This window comes from Sus scrofa, chromosome 9 (genome assembly GCF_000003025.6).
Source record: "Sus scrofa isolate TJ Tabasco breed Duroc chromosome 9, Sscrofa11.1, whole genome shotgun sequence".
In the NCBI taxonomy this organism is placed as follows: domain Eukaryota; kingdom Metazoa; phylum Chordata; class Mammalia; order Artiodactyla; family Suidae; genus Sus; species Sus scrofa.
The window spans coordinates 114,099,302-114,114,032 of record NC_010451.4 but is presented as its reverse complement, the minus strand read 5'-3'; positions in this window follow the sequence as shown (position 1 = coordinate 114,114,032).

The following is a 14,731-nucleotide window of genomic DNA, read 5'->3' as shown; positions in this document are numbered from 1 at the left end:
AAGTCCCACTTTTTTCGGGGGAGGGGGTGCTGATCCCAGAGCATGCAGAAGTTCCAAGCCAGGGGTGGAGCCCACCACACCACAGCAGGGGCATGAGACACTTTAGTGACAATGCTGGATCCTTAACTCCCTGTGCCACATGGGAACTCCCCAAGTCCACTTCTTGATGGCTTACACACTTGAGATTCCTTCAGTCTACAGCCAGCTCTGGGCTTAGCCAAACTGGCTTGAATTTTGTAATATGTGCCCCCAGTTGCCTGGTGAACTACTGGTGCCAGGAATGAAATCCAATCATTATTTACTTTTAAATTTCATATTCCTTTTCATTTAAGAACCCCTCTTCCTCTCCCTTCACCCCGGTTTCCAAACTAAATCAGCTTCCAAGACAGGGCTCATTCTAGAGCCACAAAGTCTTGTTTATCCTAGAAACTTGGCCAGCGGATTTTGACTTCTGAACAGTATGCCCTACTTAAGAGGGGAGGTTAGGGGGAGAGAAAATAGCTTTCCCAGAAGCACGTTGCTAAAATTTTTACCAATCTACTTTTTAAATTTGGAATGATATTTTTCCTTCCTTACTTTATTACAAGAAAGCCTGGTTGGGGCCATGGTTGCTTGACAACTTCCAAAAGCTGTCCAGCCCTATGTTTGTAAACAGGTTGTTTCTTACTAAAGGCCTTCATGCTCTATTTAATCCTTAGCATCTCCTGCCTTTGCCCATTCATGGCTAATTTATATTATTTCTGAGCGGAAATTGTGATCAGATACTTGCTGTACTGTAATAATTGAAAATACAAGTCAGCTCTAAAGAGATTGATGATTTCCTTCTTGGCATTCTGCTTGTGACTGTAGTTGATATTTCCAAGTAAATATTGGACCCTTGTATTTGGCAGGGGTCCTCAATTGTAAACTTGCTCCAGATGTGACTGAAATAATCGGGATGATTTAACAACAAAAAATACAAATATGAGCTTAACCTTCCTACTTCCCTCCCAACTATTTTGCTTTAATATAAATAAATATTTGGAGTAAGACTTAAAGGAATATATTCACCAACGTACAAGTTAGGCTGTCCTATCACATTAAACTCAAGCATTAAATATCACCATTTAACTATTATTTATCTCATTCTCCCATAAAGATTTTTTTTTAATTTCTTCCATTTAGAGTTTGGATAGCAAATGCCTAAACATAGCTTGTCTGTCCTAACTACATCTGCCCTCACAGCAACTATATTCTTTATTTAATTGCCTTGCTATTTATTCTAATTCTCTAATAAAAGAAATTTTCATGAGGTTGCATGCTGACATACCTAAAGTCCAGATCCCTTAAGACTTTCCTTCCTGGAGTTCCCATCATGGTGCAGCAGAAATGAATTCAACTAGGAACCAAACGGTTGCAGGTTCGATCCTTGGCCTCGCTCAGTGTGTTAAGGATCCAGCATTGCGGTGAGTTGTGGTGTAGGTCAAAGACATGGCTCAGATCTGGTGTTGCTGTGGCTCTGGCATAGGCCGGAGGCTACAGCTCCGATTGGACCCCTAGCCTGGGAACCTCCTTATGCCGCAGATGTGGCCCTAAAAGGTCAAAAGACCAAAAAAAAAAAAAAAGACTTTCCCTCCATGTAATTTTCTTTTTTTAGTTTCTCAAATAAAAAAAACTAAAGAACTAGGGAATATATATATACATACATACACACACACACACACACACACACACACACACACACACACAATTGGGTCACTTGGCTGTACAGCAGAAATTGGCACAACATTGTAAATCAACTATATTTTAATCCAAAAAAAAAAAAAAACCCTAAAGAGCTTATTGCCTTATAATAGCCTCTTTTTCATCAAGGAAAAAAAATATCTAAGAAACAAATTAAAAGAACATGTCAGCTCTTCCCAAGCCCCTTAATTTCTGTCCTATTTTCTATCTCTTTATTTCTCTATGGTGCCATCTTGGAATATTTTCTAATTTACTTAAATTACTTTCCAGCTCATCAGCTTTCTCTTCATCCATATCTGATTGCTGTTTAAGCTATGCCTTTGAGGTTGGGGTTTTGTTTTGTTTTGTTTTTTGCTTTTTAGGGCTGTATCCATCTTAAGCTTAGTTGTTAAACATATTTATGAAAGTAGAATAATAATGATATTTATTGAACAATAATGATGACGGTATCATATGATATACTGATATAAAGCTACTGGTTTAAAATTGATCTGTTTAGAATATATCCCTGGAGTGGAAAAGAATCTAATTAGCATCCATGAGGATGCAAGTTTGATCCCTGGCCTTGCTCAGTGGGTTAAGGATCCATCATTGCTGTAAGCTGTGGTGTAGGTTGCAGATGTGGCTCAGATCTGGTGTTGCTGTGGCTGTGGTATAGCCTGGCAGCTGTAGCTCCGATTTGACCCCTAGCCTGGGAACCTCCATTTGCTGCAGGTGCAGCCCTAAAAAGCAAAAAAAGCAAAAATAATAATATGCCCCCATTGCTCTACACCTTTGAGAGCTGTCTTCTTCCTGAGAGGAATTAGAAAGACTGGGTAGTCCAGTGGAGATTACATGGGTGCTGGAATCAGGGGACTTAAGTTTGTACCCCAGCTCTGCTCTTTGTGACAGAGTGAACAGTATGTACACTAGCTTTCCCATCTGTACATGGAGATGAAAAGAATCCTACGTGGCCCACACTGCTGGTTGGCTAACCAGACTTCCACATCAAAATGCTTCACTCTTGCTCACCTTCACTATAGACTCCATTGGAGAAGCTAAAGGGTCACTTTTCCTCTCTCCTTTGTAGCTAGGTCGGCTGAGTGACACAGTTCTGGACAATGAAAGCCTGTGGGGAATGTTTTTACTTTTCTAATAAAAGTAAAGTTGTCCCTAGTGCCTGCTCCTTCCCTTCCTCCTTCTTCCACCCTTAAACACCTGATGTGATGCCTGGAGCAGCTGTCACATGGTGAGGGCAAGAGGCCAACAATCTTATAAGAATAGTGAGGTGGAAGGTGGCAGGAACATGGATTCCTGATGATACTGTTGAGATCCCACCCCAGTTCCAGAATGCCACTTCACAAAATCTCATTAAATGAGAAAAACCAACCTCCATCTATTTAAGCCAAGTTTCCTGTCACTTGTAGATGAAAGTATTTAAGTGATATATCAGTTGTGATAAAGGGTAAATGAGGTGTATAATGGGATTTTGCTTTAGAAAATAGGAACCAACACAAACATTTCAGATACTAGTTGCTGGTCAATTAAGTCTAAAATTAATAGCATGCAGACTGTCTTTAGTTGGGATCTTTTAAGATTCTCATTCATCAAAAGTTTATATCACATTTCTTATACTCTTTCAACATTTTTTCAATTACTACTGATTGATTATTTTCAGAAACTTTTTACAATTAAAACAAAATATACCATGCATCACAATTTTTAGCAAAGAAAATCAGCTGCCTTATTCAGTGAAATGGATGTTCATTTCACAAACAGTACCATACCTGTATCATTAAAAGTAAGATTAAGGGAGTTCCTGTCATGGCGCAGTGGTTAACAAATCCGACTAGGAACCGTGAGGTTGTGGGTTCCATCTCTGGCCTTGCTCAGTGGGTTAAGGATCTGGTGTTGCTGTGAGCTGTGGTGTAGGTTGCAGACGCGGCTCGGATCCCGCGTTGCCGTGGCTCTGGCGTAGGCCGCCGGCTACAGATCCGATTCGACCTCTAGTCTGGGAACCTCCATATGCCGCAGGAGCGGCCCAAGAAATGGCAAAAAGACAAAAAAGAATTCCATGGTCAGGAGTTCCCTTCTGAGCTCATCGGTTAACGAACCCGACTAGGATCCTTGAGGATGCAGGTTTGATCCCTGGCCTCACTCAGTGGGTTAAGGATCCCTCGTTGCTATGGCTGTGGTGTAGGCTGGATGCTTTAGCTCCAATTCAACCCCTAGCCTGGGAATCTCCATATGACTCAGGTATGGCCCTAAAAAGCTAAAAAAAAAAAAAGAATTCCACTGTCAAAAGCAAAGATATGATTGCCAGCATCTTGACCACATAAGTTGAGTCAAACCTCTTTAGAAGGGCAGTGCAGCCAAACAATCCCGAAATATTGCTCTGAGCATATCACTTCCTGAGCTAGGAATTCTCATTCCACTTCCCTAGATGAGAAGTGTTGGAAACAAATGCCGATAATGATTAGAGGATGTAGAGCCTGCATTTATCATCATTCATGACAGTGTTTAGAGAAACAAGATGAATAATCGGAGCAAGTCACTAGCCACACAGGCTCAGTTTTCTCTACCTTTAATGTGGGGATTGGGATTGAGGTCTTATCTACCTATCCTGAGGGATATCATAAGTGATGTAAATAAAGCTTTGGCATTTACTGAGTACTCCTTAAAGAGAAGCTTGGCTTCCACACCAGGAAAGACGTCTACCTCTGCATTCCTGAGCTCTGCGGCTCAGATCCCCTCTATTTAAATTACTTTTATTGGATAATCTTAGACAAAGCCTCACTTTTCCCATCTGTAAAATATCACAGTCATAACAGTACCTACTTTATAAGTGTTATGAAAGATTAGTGATATAATCCTGCTAAAGTGTTTAGCATGGCCCCTGGCACACAGCTATGCTTAGTAAGTGTCAGCCGCTATTATTGTCAATTCTTACACTTCTGCTCTGCTGGCACTTTCCCTTTAGCATATAAACACACCAAATTTTTTCCATTTTTAAAAAAGTAATAGACCTTAGATATTACCTCTTATTTTTTTCTCCCATTCCGGTAATTCTTGATTCATATCCTCCACCTTGCCCTTAGCTGCATACACATAGCCCAGGTCAACATCTGCCTATGAGTCCATCCTGCCCACCTGACCACACGCCAGGGCAAGGCAAGCAGGTGGCATAGAGGGGGAACATAGGCTTAAGAGCCAGAGGGTCATCTTTCTCAATCCTGGCTCCACAAATTTCTACATGTGTGACTTGGGTAAATTTCTGGTCATCTCTGAACCTAAGCTCCCTCACCAATAAGCTAGCGATGAGAACATCTGCCTTGTAGGACTACATGCAGTGAGGTAAAACCAGATAATGCACATAAAGTACACAGCACAATGTCTGGAACACAGCAGGCACTCAATGCATGGTGAGGTATAATTATTATCTAAAACATAAAATGCATTATAACTTGCATTTTTTTTGTCTTTTTAGGGCCACACCCGAGACATATGGAGGTTCTCAGGCTAGAGGTAGAATTGGAGCAATAGCCTCCGGCCTACACAATAGCCACAGCAATGCAGGTTCCGAGCCCTCTCTGCAACCTACACACAGCTCACGGCAACGCTGGATCCTTGACCCATTGAACAAGGCTAGGGATCAAACCTGCAACCTCGTGGATACCAGTCAGATTTGTTTCTGCTGAGCCATGACGGGAACTCCATAATATGAAATTTGTATCCATAGATATAGAGCAGAAGGAAGGAAAGAACCCAGCTAAGAAAGAGGAGGAACAGTCAGAAGGGCACAGGAGACCCAGGGAATGTCAATATTGCTGCAACAAGAGTGAAGCAATATTCCAGAAAGAGTACAGAATCAACATTAAATGCTGCAATGACAAAAAATGATATAAACTTGAAAAAATAAAAAAGCAAAATTACATTTAACCCAGGCTGCCCTATGTTCTTGGTTTTGTTTTTAATTTTTGTTTCTGGCAGAATTTACCTTTTTCTTCAGGCTTGTTGGTGCTAAGAGTAAAATCATTCTGATTCTGTGAAAGTTGCCTGAGAGATTGGGAGCTTGTTCAGGAAACTCGCTGGACCTGAAATACATTCACAGATAATCTGCAAGGCACGTAATTAATTCCCATCAGGATGCTCAGGGGTCACTGACATAAGGTCGTTCCTTGATTTTCTGCATTTGATATTTTTCCACTTTTATGTAGGGCAAAAAGCCAGAAAGAAGATACCTCTTTCTTTTGAGACAAACTTTTTCCCCTGGAGCTTTGGATATAACCTACCAGCACTGGATTTTTAAAGGACAAACTGTTCTCACTGAAAGCCAAACTGCCAACTTCAAGTGAATGTGTGTGCCTGCCTCCTTGGCATTCTCTCATTACTCAGTTTTGCTGGTGGGAAGATCATAGTTCCAGCTTTACAAATAAATTATTTCATAATGATTTCTTAATTAAAAACCCTTTGAATCATACTTACTGAAATCTGTTACATGAATTTAACTGATCAGCAGGGAAGAGATTTTCTGTTCCCTGTGGAATAAAAAAATTTAGAAAGGAAATGAACGACAAAATGTTCCAGTAATGAAATCCCTCTCTTTAATGATACAGGTCACACTGAGGACTTATCAACTGTAAGTTGACTTAAATTTACCCCAGTAAGGCAGAACAAACCAGTCACACAGGAAGCCCTGACCCTGGGGGGAGAGTTGGGTGAACGTCTCAGTTCCCGTACTTGCCAACATGTTTTTCTTTAAGACTCAGAAACTGAATTTATTCAGAAGTCGTGTGAGGAAATTAGTAAGCATCGGGAAGGGTAGTGAAAAGAATGATAGACTCTATATGTAAAACACCTAGTGTGCAATTGAGGCCATTGTGTCAAGAAATGACTCATAGCCCTTGTATCATCCAGCAATGTCCCACAGGAAGAATTCAGGAGAAACTTTCATCCTCATGGTTCCTTTGCTCCACTTGAGGTAAGGATGAGTTATAAAGAGCATTCAAGTTCCTGATGCAGGAGTTCCTGTGATGGCTCAGTGGGTTAAGAACCCAACTAGTATCTATGAGGATGCAGGTTCGATCCCTGGCCTCTCTCAGTATGTTAAGGATCTGGTGTTGCCAAAAACTGCAGCATAGGTAGACCAAATGTGGCTTGGATCCAGGGTTGCGGTGGCTGTGTGTGCACAGGCCGGCCGCAGTAGCTATGACTTGACTCCTGGCCCAGGAACTTCCATGTGCCTCAGATGTGGCCATAAAAAGAAAGAAAGAAAGAAAAAAAGATCCTGATGCCATGCTCTAAAGACTGTCTTGCTGATTTGGCATCTGATCTCCAAAAGAACCTTCTGAGTTCTGAAAGCATTTCAATCTGCAGATACTGAGGCACGGCCAGTTGACGAGTGCCCTCAGGGACAGAAGGAGTATACAGACCATGTGGAAATATCTAGGTCCCAACCTCTTTTTGCCATAATATACTAACTCCTATAGAGCAGAAATATGAGGAATAACGTAAAAGATTGGAAGAAGTTAAATAAAATTTAAAGATAAGTTATTTAACAATCACAAAGGAGTTCCCTTGTGGCTCAGTGGGTTAAGAATCTGGCATCATCACTGCTATGGCTCTGGTTACAGATATGGTGTGAGCTTTATCCCTGGCCTGGGAACTTCCACCTGTTGCAAGTGGGGCCAAAAACAAACAAACAAACAAATCGCTTAAAACAAGTTCAGGCTGATTATTAATCTTCCACTTTTAGATTAAAAGCAATACAATGGGAAAATTTTAATAACCTTTCATGATTTTCTATTGATAAAATTCAGTTTTTCTCAGAAAGTAAAGTATATACTAATTATCTGCCAGAAAAAAATCAGCATAAACTTAATATAGAGCAGGCCTAAAATTGTCTAATTTTTATGTAATTTTGATGAGGTAGAACAGGGGGTGAGTAGTAAGTGGCATGTGGGGTGTGGAAGATGCGAGGGCATGGTGCTAGACTGTGTTCAACCGGTTCATGGATTGATAAATGACTTAATTTTCAGTTTCCTCCTTTATAGGATGGGGTTAATAGTACTTATCTCTCAGAATGATCATAAGGCCAGTGGGCTTTTCTTTCTCTCTCTCTCTCTTTTGGCTGTGCCCATGGTATTTGAAAGTTCTAGGGCCAGGGATGAACACGTGCCATAGCCCTGCCCTGAGCCATAGCAGTGATAAAGCAGGTCCTTAACTACCAGGCTGGTAGGTGAGGGAACTCCTTTTCCTTTTTTTTTTTTATATTTTGTCCTTTTAGGGCTACACCTGGGACATATGGAGGTTCCCAGGCTAGGGGTTGAATTGGAGCTGTAGCCATTGGCCTATGCCATGGCCACAGCAACACCACATCTGAGCTACATCTGCAACCTACACCACAGCTCGTGGCGATGCTGGATCCTTAACCCACTGAGCAAGGCCAGGGATTGAACCTACGTCCTCATGGACACTAGTCAGATTCATTTCTGCTGAGCCACGATGGGAATTCTGGGAACTTCTTTTCTATTCTAAATAGTCCCCTCATCCCCCTCCACAAAACATAATTGAATGGATTAAGGTTGAGTTTCTGTCCCAAGGGCAGAACTTTTTTTTTTTTTTTTTTTTCTGCTTTTTAGAGCAGCACTAGAGGCATATGGAGATTCCCATGCTAGGGTCCAATCAGGGCTACAGCAGCTAGCCTATGCCACAGTCACAGCAACGTCAGATCTGAGCTGCATCTGCGACCTACACCACAGCTCGTGGCAATGCCGGATCCTTAACCCACTGAGTGAGGCCAGGGATCAAACCCACAACCTCACGGTTCCTAGTTGGATTTGTTTTTGCTGGGCCACAATGGGAACTCCTCAAGGGCAGAACTTTAATGGGCAGCTAGACAACCTCTGACTGGTGTGGTCGGCTTCGAAGAAGGCGCTCTCAGCCAAATGAATCTCTCAAGATTGTGTTTTGGGAAACAGACTGAGTTAGTAACCAGAGTCATAGGCTGGGAGGTAGGCTCAGGCCTGGCTGAACATTAGGGACCAGATGAAAGCTAAAGTCAGCAGGATGAGACTGACAAAGTAGAGAAGAGAGTGGACACATGGAGAGACCGAGCCACTGTGAGAGTTCTCGCAGTTCCTGAGAAGCAGGGAGAACAGTGCCCCCGGTCATGCTTCACCAGGTCAGTTTCAGTTTCAATTTAGGAGAACACTTACCATAGTCTCCTTCCCTACACAGCACTTCCCTCACACACACCCTTTTTTCTTAAGGAAATGTGAACGAGAATCTGTACCTTGAAACTAAAACAGAAGGATTTCTGTGCTTATCCCAAGGAAGCGTTACACCTGCAGGCCTCACACAGCCTCGTTGTTTCTGGTCTGGCCACACAGTATGGCACACACTGTCCCATCCGTGGGGCCAACCCAAAGCAGACGTAGGTACGGGCAAATCTAGTCTTTCAGTTGCCAGTCAGTAGACCGGATGGAGGGGAAACATCTGAAGAGCCCTGGAAAGTTCATTCTTGAGGCCTTCCCTGCAACAGCATTAAATTTAGAAGCTGGATGCAGTGGGAAGGCTGTTATTCAAATCCTGGTCCCTTTTACCATCTGTAGGATCTTGACAGAATCAGTCAATCACTTTGATTCACAGTGTCTTCACTTGTTAAATGAAGAATTATGAATGTTGCCCAGTTTACCTCTGGGTTATTGTGAGAGGTTAAATAAGATATGTGGAAGTTGTCCTATAAACTCATTGGCCCTTATTCAGATGTATGTCTTTGGTGGAATAATAAAGAATCAGGACAAGGACAAGTATCAGTGCCAGGAAAGTGCTTGGGCTGTATCTGCTTCTGTTTTCAGTGACTGGTGCTCTTCCTTCAGGAAGCATGAGATCCCATAAGGTAAGTCCATCAGAGAGGCGCCAAGAGACCCAGCATGATCACCTTATGGCACTTGTCCACAGTAAATTTCCAAGAGAGCAAATAATAATGGAAAATAAGATTTTCCCCTGTTTTTAATTTCAGGAAATGATAATGAGAACTAAAGGTCAGTGAATAAGGAAAACAGCTCAGAAAAAGATATTTCCAAATTGATAATTAAGTATCTGTTGCTTAGGAAGGGACTTCCTTGTGAACTTGAGGGAAAAATGAGAAAAACATAAAAAACATGATTTGATCAGATCCCAGAGGGGATCTTTATTTTAAAAACAAAGCAAAAAAAAAAAAAAACCAAAAAAACAAAAACCCAGACAGCATCACTGTGAGGAGGCAAGCTCAGCAATGCAAGGCAAGCAAAGACATAAAAATAACAGCAAAATCAAAATTCTTCAAATGTAGGAAGCAAATGGGATTGGGGTAGGTTTAAATAACAGAGGATGACAAAGTGGTTGAACATGTTCATAACATCTCGCCTGTACTGGGAGACACCATTGACTGGATTAAGTCAGGCTTTTAAGGGAAAGATGAAAGAACAAGCAGTAACAGTTGAAAGGCACCTAGAACACTGAGTGTATTCAAATCAGCAGGGTCTGCTAGCAGGGACCCTAAATCCTTTAATAGGTCCAGTTTTCTTAAGGAATCTCAACTTACAAAAGAGAACTAATTTTAATCACTTTAAATATAAGATAAATATGAATTGTGGCACATGATCAATTTAGACAAGAGAAATGATTTTGTAAAGTCAGGAATACAAGAATATTGTACCCCAGTTCCTGATGGGTTATAGAAATCACGATCCTCACAAGCCTAGTTCCTCCACCCTGATCTATCAAGGCCCTTTGTAACATAGGTCTGACGCTCTTTTTCAAAGTGGGCTACCGTTTGATTTTTTTGAAAGGTCTCACTTTTTCTTTCTGTGCTTCCTTTCATATCTCCATATTCCCTCCATACCTAGTAGAAACCTTATTCATTAATAGCTGGAAGGAAATCAGCTTACCATATCATATACTAAAGCTTCATAGGGGTTTCACGGGACTAGTGGTAAAATCTGTGGGCTGAAAATTGCCAACAATGGCATTGTGATAATTTAAGTGTGGTGTGACATGGTCTAGATGCTAGCATAACATTTGGAACTCTCAGGACTTCCCAGGGGACTGTCCCCATACGCATCCAGGCCTCATAAAAAAAAGCCTTCTTCTCCAGGCAAGGACAAGCTCCTAGGCTTTACTTTGTGGCTACAGCTGCTGGGTTCTGCCTTTGGAAGTCTCTCTCTCTCAACAGGAAAAGGATGCCCCAATGCCCAGGACCAGCTCCCACCTGAACAGCATGGATAACCCTTGGACAAGTGCTGAATGGAAAAGAATGTGCAGGGCTCCTGACTTAAGACCTCCTCTTCCTTTCTGCTTTGGGTCAAAGAGTGGTGGGAGGCAGCAACAAAGGAATGAGACATGATTAATCTGAAAGTGATTCTGCATGCCTTGTCATTAGACACAAGGTACACATAAAGAACCCAAGGCAAACCTGTAACCAAGTCACAACTCAAATGCCTGTGCCACTGTAAACATGTCATCTCATTAGGACCCACTACAAATCATCTCCCCTGTGAAGCCTTGCTATTCACAAGGGCCACCTGCCTCCCCTAGGCTTCTCCAGCATTTACCTTACTCTGCTAGCCTTACCTAGTGTTACAGCTTGAGAGATCCTTGATGGTAGGGTATGCTTCTTACACATTCCTGTATGTGCCACAGTCCTTGGCACACAGCAGGTGCTTAATACTGATGTATTTCAACCATGAATCATCAAAAAGCCTTGAGCTCCCGGGTTAAGATGGCTGCTTCTCATCAGTCCCTTGCCTGGTCCTTACTAGTCAGTTACCATTTTAATTCACCCTGTTTTGCAGGAAGCCTCCGTATCTGTAGCAAAATGAAGGTATACATGAAATAGTCCCATTTGAGACTATGTGAGTGCTTTCTGGGGAGAAAGTGCCCCCAGCAAAGGTTTCCTCTCAGCTGGGAGAGCCCTGCTCACAGACACCAATGTGGTGCCCAGTGGGTCCTGAGCAGACACCCAGAAACAGCACAATCGGAGGCTTTTCTCTCATTCCTGAGGGCTCTTTTATTTTCAATTTTTGAATCATGTCTGCATCCAGGCATCCACTGAAAATGTATTGAACACTTACATCTGCCTGATCCTGAAGACACAAATGATGAGTGAAATAGTCTCAGCCCTACCCTCATGAAGGTTCCAGTCTCACTTGGAAGAACTGCAGAAGAAAATCGGTAGCCAACTAGCTTAAATCTCAGGGTAAAAGAACGGGAATAAACACAACCTTGAATAGAAATGTCAGGATGCTTTTTAAGAACGCTGCTCCCTAGCGCCCCCTGCCGCCCCATCTTGAATGGGATGCCCCAGGCCAGCGCCTTCCTTGAGGCTCCCGCCACAACCCCAGCTCTGCGGTTGGCCGCACACACCCCTTGAGAGTTTTCCAACTTTCCAGGCTGCTGGGAGCATCTGAATTGGACACTCCCTGGCTCCAGGCTCCAGAAAGGAAATGGAGCTGGAACACAAAGCCTAACAACCAATCTGGAGTGGACAGTGTTTCCTCAGGGGGAAAAATGTCTCCACGTCCAGGAGAATTCCAGAAGTAGGGGACTGCGGGGAGTAGGGGGGCTGGCGCGGAGAGGGCAGTGAAATGCAGAAGGGCGAAAAGGGCAGGAGGAAGCCAACCAGATGTTTATTGCTGTTCACAGGGCTGGAGAGTTTCCTGTGTGTTCCAGTGAGCCCTTTTTCCCGCTTTTAGGGAAATAATCCTCTTTCATGGAAGGATGCACTTTTGTAAAATCAGCTGTGAAAACTCATGGTTATGCATAGGTTTTCCTTCACTAAAGGCCTTTACTTAATGGGAATATAGGAAGCTAGCTCATTCCCTAGAGTGCTGATTCCTGGAAGCGCCTGGAGTCTTTCATGTACTCTGGGCAATTAGTGGGTACTTGGGTGGACTTGGCTTATGCAAGAAGGTGGAAAACCCTGGAATCCAAGACATCAGTTTTCTTTCTAGTTTTGCCACTCATTGACTGTGTGACCTTGGGTAAGTTCCTCTCTTTGTCTGGGCCTTAGTTTCATTGTAAGTGCCCTTGTGGCTCTGGCATTCCATGAAGGCTGAGAGGGAGATGCCGAGAGCGGGCAGCAGGCAGAGCTCGAGCAGTGAGGTGTTGTGGGGGTGGTGGTGACAGGTCAGTGGAGGAAGGCACAGTATGGGTGCTTGGTCAGTCCTTATCACATCAGGCTCCAGGGGAAGAAATGAACCTGAACCACAGCAACTGAGAAAAGGTCAACACACCCATCAACCACATTTCGTTCCCTAAGCACAATGGCATTTGCCAGGAACTATAAAGAACACTGAGAATGACTGCTTTTGCCTGGTGTTCAAAAACAGGGTTGGAACAAGCAAAAATGCCAAGGGTTATTAAACTCTTTCACCCCTGCCTGGCACCCACGCAGCTCAACAGTGACTGGCCTGCAGCTTAGGGGAGATAAAAGAATGGGATAAAGTATGTATGAAAAAGATAAAAATTCCCTAAAGAGCAGTGGGACTGACTGGAAACCCCTGGGAATTATAGACGGTGTACTTCTGGATTATCCAAAGCAGTGCCATATCTCAGAACGGAAATCACTTCAAGGAAAGTCAGAAGACCTGCCCTCTAGTCTTCTGTTCTTCCTTTACGAGCACAGTAATCCTGAGCCAATTGAAGGCAGCACAATTACTTAAAATTCTCTTTGTCCAGAACTCTTTTCCTCTTTTCCATAGCATTGGCAGCCTAGAAATGATCTTAGTCCTTTTAGCAGAAAGAAAACATTCCTAAGAGTAAAACCAATATATTTAAATCTGTTTTTGCTGATGTTGTTTTTAAAAAAAAAAAATTCATTCTGGTAATGTTTATTATCTGATTCAGGGACTGAGACCATTACCCTTCAGTCAGCAGTAAACAGACACCCATCTGTAAGTATCTCAAGTGCACATCTAACTTTAGAATCAATCAAATAAGAATAGACTCTTCAGAGCAAAATGTATTTCCCAGTCTCACAGTGAGCTGGCCAGGGGACATCTGAAATATTCACTTCACAAATATTGAAGATGTTATGGGTATCAGACAACACAAATTGCTCAAATGCAAATATTATTTTAAAAGTTACTAATGAGGCTGCAGTACACATTCTGAATTAGATGGTCCTTCTCTTGGCATGTTTGGCAGTGTTTTTTTTTTTTTTTCCACTTCTTTAGTTTTTTTGTTTTTCTCTTTAGGTTTGTTAATACAAAGTAGGGATTATTAACCTGGGTCCATATAGCCCATGAATTTGGATATGAAAAAAATGTTACACCTTTATTTTTACCACCTTCAAACTAAAATTTGGGTTTAACATTTTAGGAATCCCCCATGTGGCTCAGCAGTTTAAGAACCTGACTAGTATCCATGAGGATGAGGGTTTGATCCTTGACCTCGCTAAGGGAATTAAGGATCCAGCATTGCCACAAGCTGCAGCATAGGTCACAGATGTGGTTCCAATCTGGCATGGCTTTGGCATAGGCCTGCAGCTACGGCTCCAATTCAGCCCCCAGCCTGGGAACTTCAATATGCCACTGGTGCCACAGTAAAAGCAAAAAAAAATTTGATTCCATCATGATCTAGTCATAAATCCAAAGTGTTTTAGCACTACCTGCAACTTTGTCGCCACCAATAGAGGCCACAGACGTTTACATTTAATTGCAGTTTTTGCAGATAGCATGCAATAGGATTGCCACTTGAAGCTACTTTGAAATTAGACACGCCAGCTAGACCTTATTTTTAATATAAATTAAATTAAAAGGATGCGTATATTTAAAATTTAAAAAATTGATAGTGGTATTTCAATATCATGTGTTCTCCTTGCAATCCTATATATTTGATACATTTAAAAACATCTTCCTGAGAAGGGTTCCACAGATTTCATCAGTGAGGTTGATGGCATTTGTACACACACACACAGAATGAGAACTAGTCTAGAGGCTAGCATTGATGCAAGACTGGAATCCAAACGTCCTCCCAAAGATATGCC